Source organism: Oncorhynchus kisutch, linkage group LG16 (genome assembly GCF_002021735.2).
Source record: "Oncorhynchus kisutch isolate 150728-3 linkage group LG16, Okis_V2, whole genome shotgun sequence".
NCBI lineage: Eukaryota > Metazoa > Chordata > Actinopteri > Salmoniformes > Salmonidae > Oncorhynchus > Oncorhynchus kisutch.
In genome coordinates, this window is record NC_034189.2 from 24,388,661 (window position 1) to 24,411,307 (window position 22,647).

At 41.6% G+C, this 22,647-nt stretch overlaps 1 protein-coding gene and 1 long non-coding RNA gene across 2 annotated transcripts in view; both read right to left on the reverse strand.

The window, feature by feature from the left end:
* LOC109906514 (Kv channel-interacting protein 4) overlaps positions 1-22,647 on the reverse strand; it is a 257,056-nt gene that overhangs the window by 87,249 nt on the left and 147,160 nt on the right. The window lies entirely within an intron of this gene.
* Positions 10,477-11,410, reverse strand: LOC109906516 (uncharacterized). Its single transcript, XR_002257414.2, has 3 exons — positions 11,366-11,410; positions 10,812-10,887; positions 10,477-10,575 (listed from the first exon to the last, which is right to left on the reverse strand). It is a non-coding gene; the product is annotated as an uncharacterized LOC109906516 (long non-coding RNA).

Below are 22,647 nucleotides of genomic sequence, written 5' to 3' on the forward strand. Positions count from 1 at the left end.
TCACCTTCCAATAAGACAACGACCCTAAGTACACAGCTAAGACAATGCATGAGTGGGTTTGGGACAAGTCTCTGAATGTCCTTGAGAGGCCCAGACAGACCCCGGACATGAACCTGATCGAACATCTCTGGAGAGACCTGAAAATAGCCATGCAGCAACATTCCCCATCTAACCTGCCAGAGCTTTAGAGGATCTGCAGAGAGGAATGGGAGAAACTCCAAATGCAGGTGTGCCAAGCTTGTAACGTCATACCCAAGAAGACTTGTGGCTGTAATCACTGCCAAAGGTGCTTCAACAAAGTACTGAGTAAAGGGTCTGAATACTTATGTAAATGTAATTTCAATTACATTTTTTTTTTATTTTACAAATTTGTAAAAATGTATAAAAAACGTTTTTTTGCTTTGTAATTATGGGGTACTGTGTGTGGATGGATGAAGGAAAAAACAAAATAATCAATTTTAGAATATGGCTGTAACGTAATGATGTGGAAAAAGTCAAGGGGTCTGAATACAGTACTTTCCGAATGCACTGTATATATCTGTTCCAGAGCTTGTAATAGAGAACAAGAAAATGGGACAGGGAAGGGTTGACCATCTTGACCAGCTGAGGAGCTATTACAATGTTTGACGCACAGGCTGAAAATGGTGGAAGTATATGTGTTTGGGGATGCTCAACATTGCCATCACAAAGGCGTACATTGTGTGGGGGCTCCTTTCCAGAAACCACAGGCGCTGGTCCAAGAAGGCATTCAAAATGCAGCCTCTTCCTGGCAGCTACTGTGCCAGGAAGAGGAGAGCAAAGAGAGTGGCACCAGGGCATGTGGACTGAGTTTAAACTCATCATTTGAAAGCAGGTGAAGTTTGAAGATCTGCAAGAGAGGGCGGTGTGCATCCAGAGTGGACACAGGGCAAAGAGTGGGAGATGTGTAGAAACCTTCTTTGGGTGCACTACGTATTCGTTGCCACTTTGCACGATGGGGCCGTGCTTCCAGAAGTTCCATGACATGTTTTAGGCTAAAAATGACAATGTGAAATATCAACATGTACTACAAATCATTTAGGGAAATGGTGTACTTTTAAAAATTGTCCCTGGACAGTTATGATTTGTTTCTTCTCTCTATCTATCTCATATTCGTTACATTCAGTGAATTTTTGTCAAAGTAGGCTACTATTTCTACATTATGTGTCAGGCCTGGTCGGTACTAAACCTTATTGAGAGAGGTTATCTACATGTTGAAATAGTAACTGAATAGTTGTTTGCATTTTTACAGAAGTAAAAAGCATCAAATAGCCTACTTTGTGTGAGTTTTGAAATAATTTCTGAAAATTGTTCTCTGGTCATATTTCGGATTTAAAAAATATATATACAGTACCAGTCAAAAGTTGGACACCTACTCATTCAAATGTTTTTCTTTAATTTGACTATTTTGTACATTGTAAACCCTTTGTTAATATGACAGCTTTGCACACTCTTGGCATTCTCTCAACCAGCTTCATGAGGAATGCTTTTCCAACAGTCTTTAAGGTGTTCCCGCATATGCTGAGCACTTGTTGGCTGCTTTTCCTTCACTCTGCAGTCCAACTCATCCCAAACCATCTCAATTGGGTTGAGGTCAGGTCATCTGATACAGCACTCTCACTCTCCTTGGTCAAATATCCCTTACACAGCCTGGAGGTGTGTTTTGTCTCATTGAAAAAATAAATGATAGTCCCACTAAGCGCAAACCAGATGGGATGGCATTTTGCTGAAGAATGCTGTGGTAGCCATGCTGGTTAAGTGTGCCTTGAATTCTAAATAAATCACTGACAGTCACCAGCAAAGCACCCCCACTCCATCACACCTCCTCCATGCTTCACCGTGGGAAACACACACGCGGGGATCATCCGTTCACCTATTCTGCGTCTCACAAAGACACGGTGGTTGGAACCAAAAATCACAAAAGACCAAAAGGACAGATTTTCATCGGTCTAATGTCCATTGCTCGTGTTTCTTGGCCCAAGCAAGTCTCTTCTTATTATTGGTGTCCTTTAGTAGTGGTTTCCTTGCAACAATTTGACCACGAAGGCCTGATTTGACCACGAAGGCAGTCTCCTCTGAACAGCTGACGTGTCTGTTTCTTGAACTCTGTGAAGCATTTAATTTGGGCTGCAATTTCTGAAGCTGGTAACTCTTTTTTTGTTACCCCTTTTTCTCCCCAATTTTGTGGTATCCAATTGTTTAGTAGCTATCTTGTCTCATCGCTACAACTCCCGTACGGGCTCGGGAGAGAAGAAGGTTGAAAGTCATGCGTCCTCCGATACACAACCTCCGATACACAACCCAACCAAGCCGCACTGCTTCTTAACACAGCGCCATCCAACCCGGAAGCCAGCTGCACCAATGTATCGGAGGAAACACCGTGCACCTGGCAACCTTGGTTAGCGCATACTGCGCCACGCCCGCCACAGGAGTGGCCAAACCCTCACTAACCCAGACGACGCTAGGCCGATTGTGTGTCGCCCCACGGACCTCTCGGTCGCGACAGAGCCTGGGTGTGAACCCAGAGTCTCTGGTGGCACAGCTGGCGCTGCAGTACAGCGCCCTTAACCACTGCGCCACCCGGTAGGCCTGAAGCTGGTAACTCTAATGAACTTATCCTCTGCAGTAGAGGTAACTCTGCGTCTTCCTTTCCTGTAGTGGTCCTCATGAGAGCCAGTTTCATCATAGCGCTGATGGTTTTAGCGACTGCACTTTAAGAAACTTTCAAAGTTGTGGAAATATTCCGGATTGACTTAACTTCATGTCTTAATGTAATGATGGACTGTCATTTCTCTTTGTTTATTTGAGCTGTTCTTGACATAATATGGACCAATAGGGCTATCTTCTGTATACCAACCCTACCTTGTCACAACATAACTGATTAGCTCAAACGCATTAAAGGAAAGGAATTCCACAACTTAACTTTTAACAAGGCACACCTGTTAATTGGAATGCATTCCAGGTGACTACCTCATGAATAAGCTGGTTGAGAGAATGCCAAGAGTGTGCAAAGCTGTCATCATGGCAAAGGGTGGCTACTTTGAAGAATCTCAAATATTAAATATTTTGATTTGTTTAACAATTTTTTGTTTACTTTATGATTCCATATGTGTTATTTCATAGTTTGGATGTCTTCACTATTATTCGACAATGTAGAAAATAGTAAAAATAAAGAAGAACCCTTGAATGAGCATGTGTCCAAACCTTTGACTGGTACTGTATGACACAAAATGTTAAGTACTTATCCTGCATTTCTCTATACAAAAAAAAAAAAACTCTTGACAGCTAGATCCAGGGTTCAGGTTCAATGTCTAATTTAACTGATTAATGCGTAATACAAGATATAACACCAACTTACACTGCCATAAATGCAAGGACAGAAAAGTCATATTTTATGTCACACGATTTATGACATATCTGTTAAAGACACCAACCATAATAAAGGGTTAAACATGTAATGACATAAATCATTGATTATAATCTGCCAAATGTGTTTATCAACAGCTGTAACAAGTGGTCCAAGGTAGGAAATCCTCACTTGGTACCCTAGTTTATACAAGTGACACAGTTACAGTACAAGCAGAGTGATAAAGGCTATAACTGAATGACTTCCAGTACATGGTTGCACTGCATGATTTTATTTAATCCATCTAACCACACACAATACTCACTACCAATCATGCATTCGGACACAACTGACAAGTCTATAACAATATGACCTTATAACGAGGCATGTTGCTATCGATTGCCTTTTAGCAGTGTAAAAGGCAGTGTGCATATCTAAAAACATGGCCCTTTCTTTTCACCTCCCCAGGTTGTTGTATTGTTTAGGTTTCAGACGGCAATCAACATACAATACTGTGTTTGTGACTTTGCTGCCATCAAAAGGCCACTGACAGAAACAACCGGGTTAGAGAGTTCGCCACTATGAATCAATGTAGAGGCCACTATTCATTCAAATACTACCCATTACTCATTCCATTGATCAATTATGCAACAGAACAAAGACACTCCACAGTGAGATATACACTCCCAGGTGCATTTACGGAAACCACATTAACACTACAGGTCTTCATCAGGTCACTGGAGGGGAAATTACCTGAGCAATGAGCAATTTGGGGAGTTGAATAGGTACAAATACACTTAAAACTACTGAAAATAACCAAGGGGTCAGATGGATTATGCAATTTGCGCCATCATTATTTAGCTTAAGTTTCAGATACTGTTAGTGATGCAACAGTCAGAGTGCCCCCCAGAAAGGGTAATTAAAACTGACCAAAAAGGCAATGGTATATGCAATTCTTAAAGGCCCAGTGTAGTCAAAAATTGGATTTTTCAGTGTTGTATATACATTTCCACTATGAGGTTGGAATATTACTGTGAAATTATGATAACCTTTTTGCGTAAGAGCTGTTTGAAAAGAACACCTGAATTTTCAGCCTGTTTGGGTGGGAGTTTTTGCCTTCCATGGTGACATCACCAAGGGGTAAATTAGTGAACAGACCAATAAAAACAATAAAGTTCCAAACCTGCCAATAACAGCTAATTTTCAGATTACCACTCCCCCCTCAGACCACTCCGACAGTCCTAGCTACATTTTAACTTCAGAAATTGCTCTTTGCTAAGAAGCTATTTGTTGCTTTTTTACATATTTTTTTCTCCTGAAAATTACAGTAAAGTACTTAATTGTTACATTGAGATTACTTGATATTGATATAAAAATGTGTCATGGTCCATTCAGTGGGACTAGGCCAGTCTGTGCATGGCTAAGACAACTTCTTAACTGCATTTACATTTGAGTAATTTAGCTGATGCTCTTATCCAGGGTGACTTACAGTAGTGAGCAGGGGCTAGAACCAGTTCAGGGAAAATAACCAGATTTTTCTTTTGAGGAATAGAAATATAACCGGAACTTAAGTGATCTAAACTTTTCCAGAACAGAACCATTATTAGTTAATAGACCAATGTTAACTAATAAGCCTGGGAACCGGTTAAAAGAAACGTTTTTACTTTCCAGGCATTTTCTTCAGACCCATAAAAAACTCAAGCAAAGCCCTCACTCTCACTCAGAAACTGATTTCCAGTGTCTGCCTGCCAACTGAAAATCATGGCCAATGTGTGCGTGTGTAGGCAACTCCCCTCTGAAGCTTAGGCTACTGTAGCCTACAGATATTACAAGCGTGATTTACAAATTAGAGACATTTTTAATTAGAGAAGAATTGTGACCGACCGGCTGAAATCGGTCTTGTGTTGCAAAATTAGAAATTGTGTTTTTTACATTGGATAAAATTAGTTCTACCCAGAGAAGCAGTGTGATGTATTCATACTGATAACCAATGTTACCTCAACAAAAATGTCAGCACTGAGGAAATTTCAGTTCTGCTGAGCGCAAACTTGATGAACTCTGAGGCTGTACCAACTAAGTTACAGTTTTAACAGTGGCCAAGTAGGCTACTGTGGCTATTTGATCATAATGTAGGCCTAGCAGAGGGACCTACTATTAAAAACAATGGAGAAATGTGTATACCATAACATTTTAAAATGGAAATAGCTGTTGTATCCTACAGCAGCAGCAAATGTGTGGTGTTCAATGTAGGCCTACATTCAATGTGACATTTGAAAAAAACATGAAGGACTTGACATTAACCTGTTTATCCACCTGTCCTTCAGACAAGCTGGTGAAAAATGTTGTTTGATGCAAGAAGCCACCATTATTCCCAAACCATTATCAGACAAATGATGCGACCCTCTGCCTATTAGGAACTTATCTTTTTCAAGACAGTCTCAAAATACAACAATGCCCCTTTAAGACATAAAAAAATATCTTTATCTGACTTTCTTTTCAAAGATGGCTAGAAACGCACATTATGTGCTCTCGTAAGAAGCAACCACTTCCCCATCGTTGACTAGAAATGAGCTATAACTGGGCTAATAACTCACTGACCAGCAAATAATATGAACCAATGTGCACAGGTGGCTACATGATCTCAAAACAAGAGCATCTTCTCATGACCGCTCATGCTGTCCTGTTCAAAAGTGAATGGCACAGCTCCATATATGGCAATGGCTATTTACATTCTGTGCTACTGCAGCTCTGATAGGTTATGGCGCACCGATCTGTGTATACAGGCCTGAGGTGTGCATGTCAATGCAATAGAATCATACTCCAATGCGCTCTGCCTACAAGAAAATCTCTTGCACAGTTAATGTTTTTCGGTATGTTACATTGAAAGTGGCTAATATAGGGTTGATTTGAGCACAATTCCCACAGCATATCGAAACAGTGTTTGATTTTTAATTACATTTTATTTAACTAGGCAAGTCAGTTAAGAACAAATTCTTATTTACAATGACGGCCTACCCTGGCCAAACCCTAACCCTGGACGACGCTGGTCCAATTGTGCACCGCCCTATGGGACTCCCAGTCACGGCTGGTTGTGATACAGCCTGGAATCGAGCCAGCGTCTTTAGTGACGCCTCTGACACTGAGATGCAGAGCATTAGACCGCTGCGCCACTCGGGAGCCACATTGTGTTAACTAAAGGGGAAAACGCTAGAAAGTTGAGTGAGGTTCAATCTTGTGCTTTTCTATGTGGGCTGATATTTAATCTGCATGGCAGTCCGAGAGGAACATTGCTGATAACTCCATTATACAGTATGAGCGCGTAGAGTAATGAATAAACTATTCAAGAGTGTGGCTATGAATACTGAAGCAATATCAACAGTAGAGTCCTGCACGTGCATTAATTTTAAGCCCAAGCTCTTCCCATTGCCAGCAGCATACCACCCTGCATCCCACTGCTGGATTGCCTCTGAAGCTAAGCAGGGTTGGAGGGACAGTAGGAGGAACTGTTTATCTGGTCTAAACTAAATAATTCAATTCCACAGGACAGTGATTGGGACATTTCCCTGTGTATCGTGCAGTCTTTCGGACGGGATGTTAAACAGGTCTCCTGACTCTTAGTAGTCACTAAAGATCCCATGGCACTTATTGTAAGAGTAGGGGTGTTAACCCCGGTGTCCCAGCCAAAACATGGCCAACTAATCATCCCCAGCTTCCAATGGGTTCATTTCCCCCCCCCCCCCCCCTCTCCCTTGAAACTATTCCCCATGGTGTTGCTATAAGTTCTACGGTCGCCTCGCATCACGTTCTTAGGAAACTATGCCGTATTTTGTTTTTTCATGTATTATTTCTTACATTGCTACCCCAGGAAATCTGAAGTTTTATTAAATAGAGCCGGGAAGGACTATTGGATATAAGAGCAACATCAACTTACCAACATTACGACCTGGAATACAACTTTCCCGAAGCGGATCTTCTATTTGGACAACCACCCAGGACAATGGATCGGATCCCAGTAGGCGACCCAAAACAACGACACCACAGAAGGGGCAGACGGAGTGGTCTTCTGCTTCGTAGACAGGCTCATCGCTCACCTCTCCTGAGTATACTACTTGCCAATGTCCAGTCTCTTGACAACAAGGTAGACGAAATTCAAGCAAGGGTTGCCTTCCAAAGAGAGACATCAGAGATTGTAATATTCTCTGTTTCACAGAAACATGGCTCACTCTGGATATTTTATCAGAGTCGGTACAGCCACCCGGTTTCTTCACGCATCGCGCCGACAGAAACAAACATCTCCCTGGTAAGAATAAGGGCAGGGGTGTATGCCTTATGATTAACGAGTCGTGGTGTGATCATAACAACATACAGGAACTTAAGTCCTTTTGTTCACCTGACCTAGAATGCCTTACAATCAAATGCCGACCGTATTATCTACCAAGAGAATTCTCTTCGATTATAATCACAGCCGTGTATATCCCCCCCCCCAAGCAACACCTCGACCGTCCTGAAAGAACATCATTGGACTCTAAGTAAACTGGAAACCATATATCCTGAGGTTTATTGTACCTGGGGATTTTAACAAAGCTAATCTGAAAACAAGGCTCCCTAAATTTTATCAGTATATCGAATTCGCGACACGGGCTGGCAACATTGCTACTCTAACTTCTGCGACGCATACAAAGCCCTCCCTCGCCCTCCTTTCGGCAAATCTGACCACGACTCCATTTTGTTGCTCCCAGCCTATAGACAGAAACTAAAACAGGAAATGCCCATGCTCAGGTCTGTTCAACGCTGGTCCGACCAATCGGATTCCACGCTTCAAGATTGCTTCGATCACGTGGACTGGGATATGTTCCAGATAGCCTCTGACAATAACATTGATGTATACGCTGAGTCGGTGAGCGAGTATATTGGCAAGTTATTCAGTGATGTTGTACCCACGGTGACTATTAAAACCTTCCCCAACCAGAAACTGTGGATTGATGGCAGCATTCGCACAAAACTGAAAGTGCGAACCACTGCTTTTAATCATGGCAAGGCGACTGGAAACATGACCGAATACAAACAGTGTAGCTATTCCCTTCACAAGGCAATCAAACAAGCTAAGCGTCAGTATAGAGACAAAGTAGAGTCGCAATTCAACGGCTCAGACAGGAGACGCATGTGGCAGGGTCTACAGTCAAACACGGATTACAAAAAGGAAACCAGCCCCATCACGGACACCGACGTCATGCCCCTAGATAAATTAAACAACTTCTTTGCATGCTTTGAGGACAATACAGTGCCACTGACACGGCCCGCGACCAAAACCTGCAGGCTCTCCTTCACCGTGGCCAACGTGAGTAAAACATTTAAACGTGTTAACCTCTCTAGGGTATGTGGGACGCTAGCGTCCCATCTGGCCAACATCCAGTGAGGTTGCAGAGTGCCAAATTAAATTACAGAATTATAAAAATTCAGAAAACTAAACATATTTTACATAGGTTTAAAGATTAACTTCTTGTTAAACCAACCACAGTGTCATATTTATAAAATGCTTTTCGGCGAAAGCATACCTTTCCCAGAACATACCTAGCCCAGAACATAATTTGATTTGAGTGAGAATGTGTGAGAATGTGTTCTCAGTCAACTTACCTGGTAAAACAAGGGTTAAATAAAATGCCTGCAACGTTCAGGCCCTACCCTACCCATTGCTTCTTCCAAATTCAAGAAACAACTTCCTCTGTTAGTAAATCCATTAGCTGCACCTCAATGTCACTCACGCTCTGCTCATGACAGCTCTGGGTCTGTGAGTATCCATAGCAACAGCTTTGTTTGGGCTGCTCTGCTCAATGACGAGACTTGAGAGCTGTTAGCTACTTCTTTTTTTTTAACTCTAAACTCAGACAAAACAAGGAACATTTTCTGTGAAATAATCTCTCCTGTCTTATATTTGGTGAGGTTGAAGCACTTCTGACACCATGTTATGATCTTAGTCAGAGCACGAGAAATTGGCTCAGCTTCAAAATGTTACAGAATAATTTGGTGATACTCGAGCATTACCCGTATCCTAGTTATTGATGAAAACTGTTTCGGGGCCCATCTGGCTTGGGTCGGTATAGCAGAGGTCTAAATCGGCGGTAATATGCTTTTGAAAAACGTTCAACTAACCCAGTGTGGTCTCAGGAACGAAAAGTAAGTGCTATGGATTTGCTCTGTAAATACGTGTGTTTTGAAAGCAATAGAGTTGTGCCCTTTTCAAAAGGGAACAACCCTCTTGTGATAAATGCCATGGATCTTTAGTGATCAAAAAGAATCAGGACCTTTGTTTTAAAGTTGAATTTTATGGACAGTAGCAATACACAGTGTGGTATAAAGGCATGCTATAAAGCTACTTCATGCACTGTATGTGTTACTTAGTAGGGTGGCCATGAACTGTGGGATTTAGTAGCACTGAGTGAATGGCAACCATGTAATTGGAATGCGATGACAACTTATACAACTTTAGGGATCCGTAACAAAATTCACGCTCAAACAGACATACAGCACAACATATAAACACGTAGTGATTGTGTGCTTGTGGCACTTCTGCTGTGAGCATAGTGGAAAATGGACTGATCATGGCTGAGCAGTACTATGGGTGTAGTGGCAGCTGCTCTCCCTGCGGATGTTACAAGTCTCTTGTAGTCCTGTGAACACCAGAAGTCCTGTACCGGGGCCCGGCCAGCAACACGATCCACTCGAGACCCCCCGACCGAAACAGAGGAAGATCACAACAATCAATTAACAAAACGAACAGGGATTGCCGTAAACAAAAGTGCATGTGTGACCAACTGGGTTCAAACCCAGGTCTTCTACATGCTACAAGACTGTGTTGGTCTCTTGAGCTACAGCCTATGCATTAGATCGGGAAGCTCATCCATGTAGCAGGCAAGGACACACATCACTCAAGTGTGGTACATCATGGTAGAGCTGAAATTGCCTTTTTCTGCCTGGTACATTACATGATTTTAACATGAAACTTAAACTAAATGAACAGTGCAGAGGGAGGGGTGGAAACCATATAGTGCTTGCTTATACAACCATTCACCTTCATATGACAGATTAGAAAAGTACAAAACAGACATCCATTTACCCACTAAGGGGTTGAGTCACTTGATGTTTTGCCGTTTCTATCTGAGAGGTAGTGCATCGAGTGCAGCACTCCTACGCCAACCACTCACAAACAAACCCTGAAAAGATTGATTCACAGCAGATTACGTCGACAACAAGCCCCCTACACCTAGACCTACAATCATAATGAAACCACCATAACTACAATCTTACATCATTTCACATTGGAATACTTCAGAAGCTCAAAAACCCACTCAGACCAACACTGAACAAAAGAGTCATATATCTAGACCTACCCATAGAATTACATATTTAACTCTATATAAACTGATTTCTATGATTTTGGTGGACCTACTGTAGCATCATGCTGAACCACCATCACGAGTACAGTCTCGTATTTTTTCACCTTGAGACACTTCAAAAGAATGGGTCTGAATGGAGTAGAAGAGAGAGGAGTTTGAGGGTACGGTTGGCAAGGCGCTAACTAAAACAGTGGCTCTTCACATGTAGGTGAGAGCAGCTTTGGTAATTAATGTGGAACACTGAGTGGGTAGTGGAGTGGCACTCAGGGCTTCTGGCCCCATGTGTTAACCATGCAACGAATCAGCCCAATTCATAAAATCACTTCCATCCACTGTGATGGTCCCAGGAGCTCAGTCTGGGTTTGAACTCAACTTCAAATCTCATACGCACGCACGCACGCACACACACACACACACTCTTCATGGCGAAATGCTAAATAATTTAGACCATGATAATAAGAGCTCATTACAATGCTGAGCACAGTGAGTGAGTAGTCAACCAATTTGGAGGTTTTGATTTCAGCTTAAATGGAAATTTAACTAAATGTTCAACTTCATATTAAATCATCTCCAGCACCACCCCAACATCAAAGTGTGAAAATATTACCTTTTTTTCCCAACAAAAAATATAGAAAAGGAGGAAGATAAGTGTTTCCAATGACATCAGTGTGCATTGTGATTTGAAGCAATTATGAATAGTAGGCTTGGCCTACTAATTGTCTTAATTGGTTGATGATGTCATTGGAAACACTCATCTTCATTTAACCCCCCCCCCCCCCCCCAAAAAAAAACAGAAAAATGCAATTTTCACATATGTTGATGTTGGGGTGGTGCTGGAGATGATAAATATAAAGTTGAACATTTTAGAAATGTACATTTAAGAGTTTATGGAGGGGAATTGTGCCTGCCTGGTCCACATGTTCTCCTATCTGGGTTCTGGTGAAATGTGCTTACATTGCACAGACAGAGCTGTCAAAACTGATCTATTGCCTAAGAATGGCTCCCCCATTCATTTTGCTTTCAGCTTGTTTCACAAGACTTCAATGAAATATGGCTTAAGATAAGAGTGATCCATCAGTGATCAGTCTCTCATACAGCACCAAATGACTAAATATAACTTTTGACAACTTACAACCCCCACCACTACCACCATGACTGACCCCCTGTTAAATATTTTATTGTCCTTAAATGGATGGTCTTACACTCTGTTTTAAGCTGCAATACGTAACTTTTTGGGCGACCCAACCAACTTCTCATAAAAATGTGACTTATAGATCTGTCATTCTCATTGAAAGCAAGTCAAAGGAGCAGTAGATCTGCTCTATGAGTGTTATTTCCTATGCTTCCCGATCTTAAGTTTAGTTTTTACTTTTGGTTTTGTACATCAGCTTCAAAACAGCTGAAAATACAATGTTGTTGGTTATGGAAAATATATTTCACAACGGTTTACAATAATTCTCTACACTATTCTTGCTTGTTTTGTCACAAACTGAAATTAGGCAAACTATTCAAATTTTTGCAACCAGGAAATGGCGGAGCGAATTCTGCATTGCAGTCAACAAAGCAGTCACTGCATCACTTTTCTGGTAAATAGCTGAGGGATGGAGCTGAATCACTCAAATTCATAAAACACTCAAATTCATCCATTGGATGAACATTATAGTTGTTATCATGTTTTGAAGCTATATAGTGTTTGTTTACAATTACATTGTTTACAAAAACAAGTTTATATTTTGGGTTCAGATGCCAGTTGAACTAAACTTGTGAGGCATTTAGCTTTAAGTTATATTCTTCAAGAACCAATGGCTATATGTCATTCATTTAAAAGTTCAAACATGTATGTATCAATCCCAGATTACCCATTTAAATTGTGGAAGGTGGCATTCGAAAGTTCAAGGGGTAAATTATGTGGAGTCAATTTCATGGACTGGTGGTGTGGCACATTAATTCATACAGGAGTATAATGAACCCAACAACACATTACTAGTGGAAAAGTCAGTAGGGGATTGAAGAAAACAAACACCCTAAAACATGTTGCAAATAAAACACAGGAAATGCATATTAGAGAATGAAAAGATAAGGAACTCATTCAGGTCTGGGCTTTGAAAGCAATTCAAATTGAGCATATTACCTCAATGTCTTCAGTAGTATGAGTAATCTAGCTTAGTGATTACGACCCCCCCCCCCCCCACCCACACACACACACACCCTGGCCTACCTGTCCTCTTGCGCCTCTGATCTTTCTGAAGAGAAAAGATGACCATCAAAGCACCCATGTCTACCCCCCTGTCCCGGTCTCGCTCAGTGATCCAGAAGTCCTGCGAGTTTTGACAACGCTACAGCTTTACACTTTGCTGGCTTCTGAGTAGAGCTGATGAGCTGCAACTATCAGAGTCTCCGGTCTGTGCTTCCTAGCTTCCCTTTTTTCCACCCAGGCTTGGTGAGCTGGGTGCGCAACGAGGGTGTGGAGTGGGAGTCGAGCGCCGGTGCCACCCTTTTTCAGTTTAGAATTTTGACGTGTTTCAGTCTCTGGCCCCCCCTCCTTTTTTTCGCTGAAGGGGGCACTTCGGAGCAGAGTGCTGCTGCACTGCCTGGCTACTTTGTACGAGTTGAGCACCTAGATTAATTGAGCTCTCTCAGCAGGAGCCAGAAACTCACTGTAGGTAATAGTAGCGCCACTCAAGATACCCCCTCACAGAGGGAGGGAACGAGGGAGGAAAGGGAGGAAGCTCAAAGATTAATATTGTTGCTTGTGAATAGGTATCTTTTAACTATAGCCCCCATGCTGTGAGAATAGGAAAACCATGCCATATCTATGACATTGACTAAAAAAACGTTGGCAGCCTGTGTAGATATTTCGATTGCAAGCGGGTCAACCACTTGACGACAACAAGGTCCATCTGCACCATATCAACCCTGAAAAGGAGGAACCAATTTAAAGGCAGATTAATGTGTCAGGAGTCATCCCTCATCATGCTGTGGGTAACACCTATTTTTCTGATTCTGCCAGCATATTCTAATTCTTTATGCAACATAGACATGTTTTTCAAAGAATGAGATCCTGGAAATTACTATGGAAGGGCATGCCTTGCTGCAAATTCCCTTCAATACATTAATCAAGGTTTTCACCTCCCTATATAAATTTGATTGAAATCAATCACAGTCGTTGAGTCCTCTAATTACAATCCTGCAATCACAACATTCACAATACAAAGGAACAGCAATGGGATGCTTGTAATCAAAAACACCACAAAAGACAGAATATTTGGATTGTTTTCCATCCAAATGCATTGATATGCAGAGTGCATAGACTACTAGTGCATCGAACATCAACAGGTTGCACAGGGAGAGAGTGGTGTGTGCAAAGGTAGACAATTCCAATTCATTGAATGTTTGTCAACACATTCAACGTCTCACTCTACCACACCAAAGCCTTTTCTTAACCTACCCATACAACCCTCAAAATGCAACGGCGAGTTTTTAAAGGAGACCCTTCGCCTTCCTATTTGTGTTGGACACAAAAGGCTTTTTGGACTTGGTACTGGCACTCCCTGTATATATAGTACTGGTAGTCCCTGTATATATAGTACTGGTAGTCCCTGTATATATAGTACTGGTACTCCCTGTATATATAGTACTGGTACTCCCTGTATATATAGTACTGGTACTCCCTGTATATATAGTACTGGTACTCCCTGTATATATAGTACTGTTACTCCCTGTATATATAGTACTGGTACTCCCTGAATATATAGTACTGGTACTCCCTGTATATATAGTACTGGTACTCCCTGTATTTATAGCCATGTTCTTTTTTACTCATTATTGTTCTTCACTGTGTATTTATTCCTCGTGTCACTATTTCTATTATCTTTCACTCTGCATTGTTGGAAAACAACCCGAAAGTAAGCACGTCACTGTTAGTCTGCACCTGTTGTTTAAGAAGCACGTGACAGATAAAATGTGGATGGGCAGAGAAGAGGAGGGACCTTGCCGTCCCCCAAGTGACTACTGAAGATCTACAGAACGCTGGCCCGTTTTCTACAGACATGGACTCCTACTTTAAAATGTATCATCACTGGCACTCGACTTTTCTCTTTCACACAACAAAAATACAAAAAATCATTCCGTTCCCACTGCCACCCCTGCAGAACCCTTAGCGGTCTTTTCAAAGAACATCCAGGTCGGCGGTCCAATTTACAACACGACCGCCCGCAATCAAGTACCAATTTCCCCACACCATTATCCCGCTTCCTGCCTCTACGGTGTGCCGGTCGCCGTTCTGGGGCCTCCTACGGATAAAAGTCTAAGGAAGAAACTAGTAAGTGGGGCTGGGGATGATGAAAACAACTTCAGCATGGTATGAGCAAGGCTTTAGAGAGCGGGATGGAGGGGCTAACATAGACATCTACCTGGAAGTGTGTCATCATGACCATCCTGAAGGTAAAAAGCCCTTTGTGTGTCAGCCGCTGCACTGGTTCTACATTGTAATTTGGTTTCTCTTAAGGAGTCCGAGTCCAGTCCACAAGAAGCAATCACACCTGCCTGACAACTAAATTACAACCAGAACCACTCTGACCAGTTTGATAAAATACATGGCTTTGTTGTGGTAGGATCCGGGAATAGGGCTACTGTCACTTGTTACAAATATGTTTTTCTGCCTCCAGTGGTGCTTTCAAAGCATAGGTCACAACAGGAGAGAAATTGCAATTTGCTGGCCAATATCTTGGTTAATCCCTAAGCTATAAAGATCTCCATGAATACAATTCTGGAACGTTTGCATTGCAAATGGATTAGGTTTGGTACAACATCTGATGAATGTACAATGCGTCAGAGAATTTTACTGGGGGATGTCGGATAATGTATTTATTTAAACACCACATCCATAATTTTTGTCCTGTGCGAATGGGCCAGGTCAGTCATTTTTATATAGCGGGGCAAATTCTAAGGTCCTCTGATAATATTAATCCCGTACCCGACATCCCTGTGTTTCCAAGAGGTTAGAGTTTGACTGGTGCTGTTTTCAGTTTGAGCAAGAAAACGGATAAATTGATGCTTAAAACTAAGTGCTGTGCATATATTTCTTCAGAATGGCCTACATTTATCAACTTCCACAGTGAATACTTATTTAGGCTGTGTTTTGTGCCAATGAATTTCAACATCGCCAAAACTCAGAATAATGTCCAATAAAAGTATTGTGCCAAGGCCAATTTAAATGAAACCCTGGCTGTAAAAGTAGATAATATATCGCAAATCAGGACATCCCCAATTCCTCACTGAGCTAAACTTTTTTTTTAATCGTTCACTTTCTAATTTTCATATTATTATTTAGACATCTTCGCGCCTAGAATAAAAACCTCCAGAATTCAGTCCTCATCGACATGAGATTACATCAGTGTTTCTGCTGCAGTCATTTAGCTGTGGCGCTGCACCACAGCAATATTATTGCAGCCACGGCAAAAAAAATATGTAACATGAAAAAATATTACTGCAGTTGGACACATTGAAGACGCTAGAACAGTTCACATTTGCTTTTCCTCTGCAAACAAAACGAGTATTGAAGAGAAAAATCTGACAACCCCATTGTAGAATGGTTTAGCAATTTACCTAACTTCATTGGAGTCCACCTGCGGCAAACTCAATTGATAGGACATGATTTGGAAAGACACACACCTGTCTATATAAAGGTCCCACAGTTGACAGTGCATGTCAGAGCAAAAACCATGAGGTCGAAGAAGCCATGAGGTCGAAGGAATTTTCTGTAGAGCTCTGAGACAGGATTGTGTCCAGTCACAAATCTGGGGAAGAGTACCAAAATAATTGTGCAGCATTGAAGATCCGCAAGAACACAGTGGCCTACATCATTCTTAAATGGAAGACGTTTGGAACCACCAAGACTTTTTGTAGAGCTCGCCACCTGGCCAAACTGAGCAATCGAGGGAGAAGGGCATTGGTCAGGGAGGTGACTAAGAACCCGATGGTCACTCTGACAGAGTTCCAGATTTCTTCTGTTGAGATGGGAGAAACTTCCAGAAAGACAACCATCTTTGCAGCACTCCACCATTCAGGCCTTTATGGTAGAGTGGCCAGATGGAAGCCAGGGAGAGTAGGGACTGGGAGAGTAGTCAGGATTGAGGGAAAGATGAACGGAGCAAAGTACAGAGAGATCCTTGATGAATACCTGCTTCAGAGCGCTCAGGACCTCAGACTGGGGCGAAGGTGCAACAACAACCCTAAGCACACAGCCAAAACAATGCAGGAGTGGCTCCGGGACAAGTCTTAAAAACCTTGAGTGGCCCAGCCAGAGCCCGGACTAGAACCCGATCGAACATCTCTGGAGAGAGCTGATGCTCCCCATCCAACCTGACAGAGCTTGATAGATTCTGCAGAGAAGAATGGGAGAAACTACCCAAGTACAGATGTGTCAAGCTTACGGTGTCATACCCAAGAAGACTCAAGGCTGTAATTGCTGCCTAATGTGTTTCAACAAAGTACTGCGTAAAGGGTCTGAATACTTACAGTACCAGTCAAAAGATTGGACACACCTACTCAAGGGTTTTTCTTTATCTTTACTATATTGTAGAATAATAGTGAAGACATCAAAACTATGAAATAACACATATGGAATCATGTAGTAACCAAAAAAGTGTTAAACAAATCCAAATATATTTAATATTCTTCAAAGTAGCCACCTTTTGCCTTGATGACAGCTTTGTACACTCTTGGCATTTCCTCAACCAGCTTCACCTGTAATGCTTTTCCAACAGTCTTGAAGGAGTTCCCACATATTCTGAGCACTTGTTGGCTGCTTTTCCTTCATTCTACGGTCCATCTCATCCCAAACCATCTCAATTGGGTTGAGGTCGTGTGATTGTGGAGGCCAGGTCATCTGATGTAGCACTCAATCACTCTGCTTCTTGGTCAAATAGCCCTTACACAGCCTGGAGGTGTGCAGGGTCATTGTCCTGTTGAAAAACAAATTACAGTCCCACTAAGTGCAAACCAGATGGGATGGCGTATTGCTGCAGAATGCTGTGGTAGCCATGCTGGTTAAGAATGCCCACACCATCACATCACCTCCTCCATGCTTCACGGTGAGAACCCCACACGCGGAGAACATCCGTTCAACTTCTCTGCGTCTCACAAAGACAAGGCAGTTGGAACCAAACATCTCAAATTTGGGCAGATTTCCACTGGTCTAAGGTCCATTGATCGTGTTTCTTGGCCCAAGCAAGTCTCTTATTCTCATTGGAGTCCTTTAGTAGTGGTTTCTTTGCAGAAATTCAACCATGAAGGACTGATTCAAGCAGTCGCCTCTGAACAGTCTGGGTCTTCCTTTCCTGTGGTGGACCTCATAAGAGCCAGTTTCATCATAGCGCTTGATGATTTTTGTGACTGCACTTGAAGAAACTTTCAACGTTCTTGAAATTTTCCAGATTGACTGACCTTCATGTCTTAAAGTAATGGACTGTTGTTTCTCTTTGCTTATTTGAGCTGTTCTAGCCATAATATGGACTTGGTCTTTTACCAAATTTGTCTATCTTCTGTATACCACCCATACCTTGTCACAACACAACTGATTGGCTCAAACGCATTAAGAAGGAAACATTTGACAGGTACTTTATATAAAATGTGATGTGATATTTCAGTTTTTTATTTTAGAACAAGGCTGTAACGTAACAAAATGTTGAAAAAGAGAAGGGGTCAGAATACTTTCTGAATGGACTTTATAAACTAGATGACTGGTAGGGCGCGCTGTGTTGAAGACACCGTGCCGCCATCTTGACCCTCATCCACCATTGTCAAACATGTTGGAAGCTATAGAATACATAGTATCAGTAATCCAGGGTTTACAGTGCCTTCAGAAAATATTCACAAGCCTTGACTTTTTCCACATTTGTTGCGTTACATGAAAAAAATATGAATATTTCTTCATTATATAAGTAGTCAACCCCCTGAGTCAATACATGTTAGAATCACCTTTGGCAGCGATTACAGCTGTGGGTCTTTCTAGGTAAGTCTCTAAGAGCTTTCCACACCTGGATTGTGCAACATTTGCCCATTATTGTTTTCAAATTTCTTCAAACGTTGTCAAATTGGTTGTTTATCACTGCTAGACATCAATTTAAGGTCTTGCCATAGATTCAAGTCAAAACTGTTGGCCACTAAAAGGCTCTAAATGGTCAATCCGACTTCTGCAGTGGCCATACAGAATTTAATGCTTTGCGGCCTCAGCAGAATTCAGAGCATTCATACTTCTTGCGCTTTGGAGAGCTGTCATACGCATGCAATAAATTAGTCTGCACTGCACCACTCATAGTGATTCAGAGCTAATCTCTATAGCCATCCAGCTAATTACAAGCAACTGGCTAAACGAAAATACCTTCCCTCTTCTGAGATGTTGGAGTCCATTTCCTGGTGCTGGACATAGGAGCTCAGTCAAGATAGCATGAAGTAAGAAGGCTGCACCCTTTTTCCCACCTGCATCTCCACCCTGAATCGTCCCAGCAAAATTCGACGACATTTAGGTTATTGTTTACATACTGAACAAAAATATAAAATGCAACATGTAAAGTGTTGGTCCTATGTTTCATGAGCTGAAATAAAAGATCCCAGAAATGTTCCATATGCACAGAAAGCTTATTTCTCTCAAATGTTGTGCAGAAATGTGTTTACATCCCTGTTAGTGATCATTTCTTCTTTCACAAGACAATCCATCCAGCTGACAGGTGTGGCATATCAAGAAGCTGATTAAACAGCATGATCATTACACAGATGCACCTTGTGCTGGGGACAAAATGCTGTTCTATAATGTGCAGTTTTGGCACACAACACAATGCCACAGATGTCTCAGGTTTTGAGGGAGCGTGTAATTGGCATGCCGACTGCAGGAATGTTCACCAGAGCTGTTGTCAGATAATTGAATGTTAATTTCTCTGCATGGTCCAATATGTTATTCAGCTCATTCCGGTAGGTGGAAGTTATATTTTAGATGGTGTCAGCATCATATAATTTGAATTCATTTAGGAGTAGAATGCCCTTAATGGTCACCAGAACTTAGCTCAGCTCCTCACTGTCTCGAACCACAGATGGCTACTAACTGCTCAGAACTACTCAATAGTGAAATCCATTAATATAAATAACCTCACTGCGACTAGGCTCACTCTATAACCCCAAACTGCAGGAGATACAATAATCACACAGGCAGGATGAAAGGATAGACAGATCCTCACAGTGGCAGAAAAGTTTTGGGTCAAAAACACTTTAAAATGGTACACCCTGTTTCAAAGTTATTTCCTGTGGCCTGCTGGCACAGATCTGGATTTAGATTACCTTCCCTAAACCTAATAATCAGGGGGTCAATACAAAAAATTGGCCATAGATCAGGGGCAACCTGACCCTACTCCTATTTTGACTGCAGCTACCTCTTTGGCTGCATTAGCTCGGGCAACACTTCAAGCACCCTGCCAGCCACTGAGCCTGTGGATTTAAAAATCCGTGAGACTAGCAGTGTAAAATTGCATATCCAATTGAGTCTGCCCTCAAGTTACAATACCCCAGCAAGGATCAGTCCCAAACGCAAAGTCATTATTTTGACACTTTCATGTCTTCCATCATTAAAAGTGATTAGATACAACCCGTATTCTCCGAACCATTATTTCATCTGCAGTAAGGCTTCCATCTTTGTGCAGAGATACCATGTAAGAATCATGCCCCATGTGTTTTAACTGGCAAACATCTGAAATGGCATTCTGTCACAAGCTGCTGTCCCTACTTGTAATGCAACCTACATTGCAAGAGCATAACAATTACTGGCTGTTTATCACTGTCCTTTGTAAGACAAAATCATTGGTTATTTGTTTTTAACACAGTCTGGACCTCAATTTAGACAGTGGCAAAATCACCTTCTCCTTTCTCCTATAAAAGCGTGATGTGATGTTTTTCTGAGGAAACTAAATCAAACCGATTTCGATATCAAGGAAAGAACATATACATCATAGGAACAACGTGAATTGTGTTTTGATTGAATTTGGTCCTACGGTCAGAGAAAAGCAAGGTGGTGAGTTTAAACCGAGTTCACTCCACAGACAACTCAATCAGTCGGCGCCTCACGCACTTGATTTACAGAGACGTTCGTCAGAAACACCCATTACAATCTATCACCGTTTCCAATGTACAAGCAGGGAATGGAAACCTGGCTCATTTCATCATGCTCAATGAGCTGACTGACTCAATGCGTGGCTTTTCTGTATCTCACAATGTTCATTTTACAGTCCCAGATATGTGTGTCTCTCAAATGGCATACATATAGTGCACTACTTTTGACAAGGGCACATGTGGAATACAGTGTGTCAAATAAACAAAAATGATTCAGTTAAACTCATCTAACCCTTCTTATCAGAAATGACTAATCGTATGTCAAATGGAACGGCAGGTAGCCTAGTGGTTAGAGCGTTGGACTAGTAACCGAAAAGTTGCCAGATCGAATCCCTGAGCTGACAAGGTAAAAATCTGTTGTTCTGCCCCTGAACAAGGCAGTTAACCCACTGTTTGTAGACCGTCATTAAAAATAAGAATTTGTTCTTAACTGACTTGCCTTGTTAAATAAAGGTTAAAAAAATATATATGTTAATGAAACCAAATGAAATTGATTGCTTCTTGCTCACAGATAAAACTGAAGAATTGAAAAGCATACTAAGTGCAGCCTGTGTTGCACTGTCAAGTATTGAAAAAAAGACTTTAGAAGAGAAGAGTATAGAAGAACTAGTATAAATGGCTGTTATAGGACATTATTTAGACCAAAACTTTGTCAATTGCTGATATAAAGGAAATCTGTTGTTAGGGGGTTGGTGAGGACATTAGAAGTAAGGAGTGTGGGTGGAATTAAGTCAAAGAATGTGTCAGTGAGCCTTCATGTGTGAGTGTGAAAGAGAGACAGCGAGAGTGAGCGATAAAAAGCGAGAGAGCGGGACAGCGAGAGAGAGAGAGACAGCGAGAGAGACAGCAAGAGCGAGAGAAAGACAGCGAGAGAGAGAGAGAGAAAGACAGCGAGAGAGAGAGAAAGACAGCGAGAGAGAGAAAGACAGAGAGAGAGAGAAAGACAGAGAGAAAGACAGAGAGAGAGAGAGAGCGAGAGAGAGAGAAAGACAGAGAGAAAGATGGAGAGCGAGAGAGAGAGAAAGAGGGCGAGAGAGAACGACGCTGACACATACAGACTTATACACACACCTGATCTCGCTCTCTTCTCTCAATCTCTTTTCTCTTCTCTTCTCTTACTCTCTCTCTCTATTGTCGAGAACTGTTTTATAATTTCATATGTTTCTTGTTTGTCTATCTTTTTTATGCATTGTCTACAAGTTTATATATGTTTACAACAAGCAATTGGAAGATATCAGAATAGGGGCATTGGGGAATCATAACATGTTGTACGAAATGAGCCAAATTCGTCGTAGTGAAGCTGTCTAGAGTAATGCAAGGTCTCTTTCATGATCATGTGAAACGTTAATTGCCTTGGAAATGCTGGGATGTGTTTTTCAATGATGTTAAAGGTAAATATGATGCAACTATAACAGTGATACGCTATGGATTACAATTATCATCATGAATATTAAGGATATAAACACTACATGTTACACACAGACACTCAACCATGCAAATTGGCGGAGTTATTATTTATTTGGACAGCATACATTATAGTCTTACCCTTATACAGACATCGTACACACTCACTAAATCACATCCAATATCATTCACGTCAACCTACTCAGGTTAAACTACGCACATAACATCTTGTCTCAATTTTCTAACATCTGTGGCATTGGCTCACAGGCAAACAGGCAAGGGAATAAAACAAATTTTGCTAGAACCTAATTCTTGAATTCTAAATAT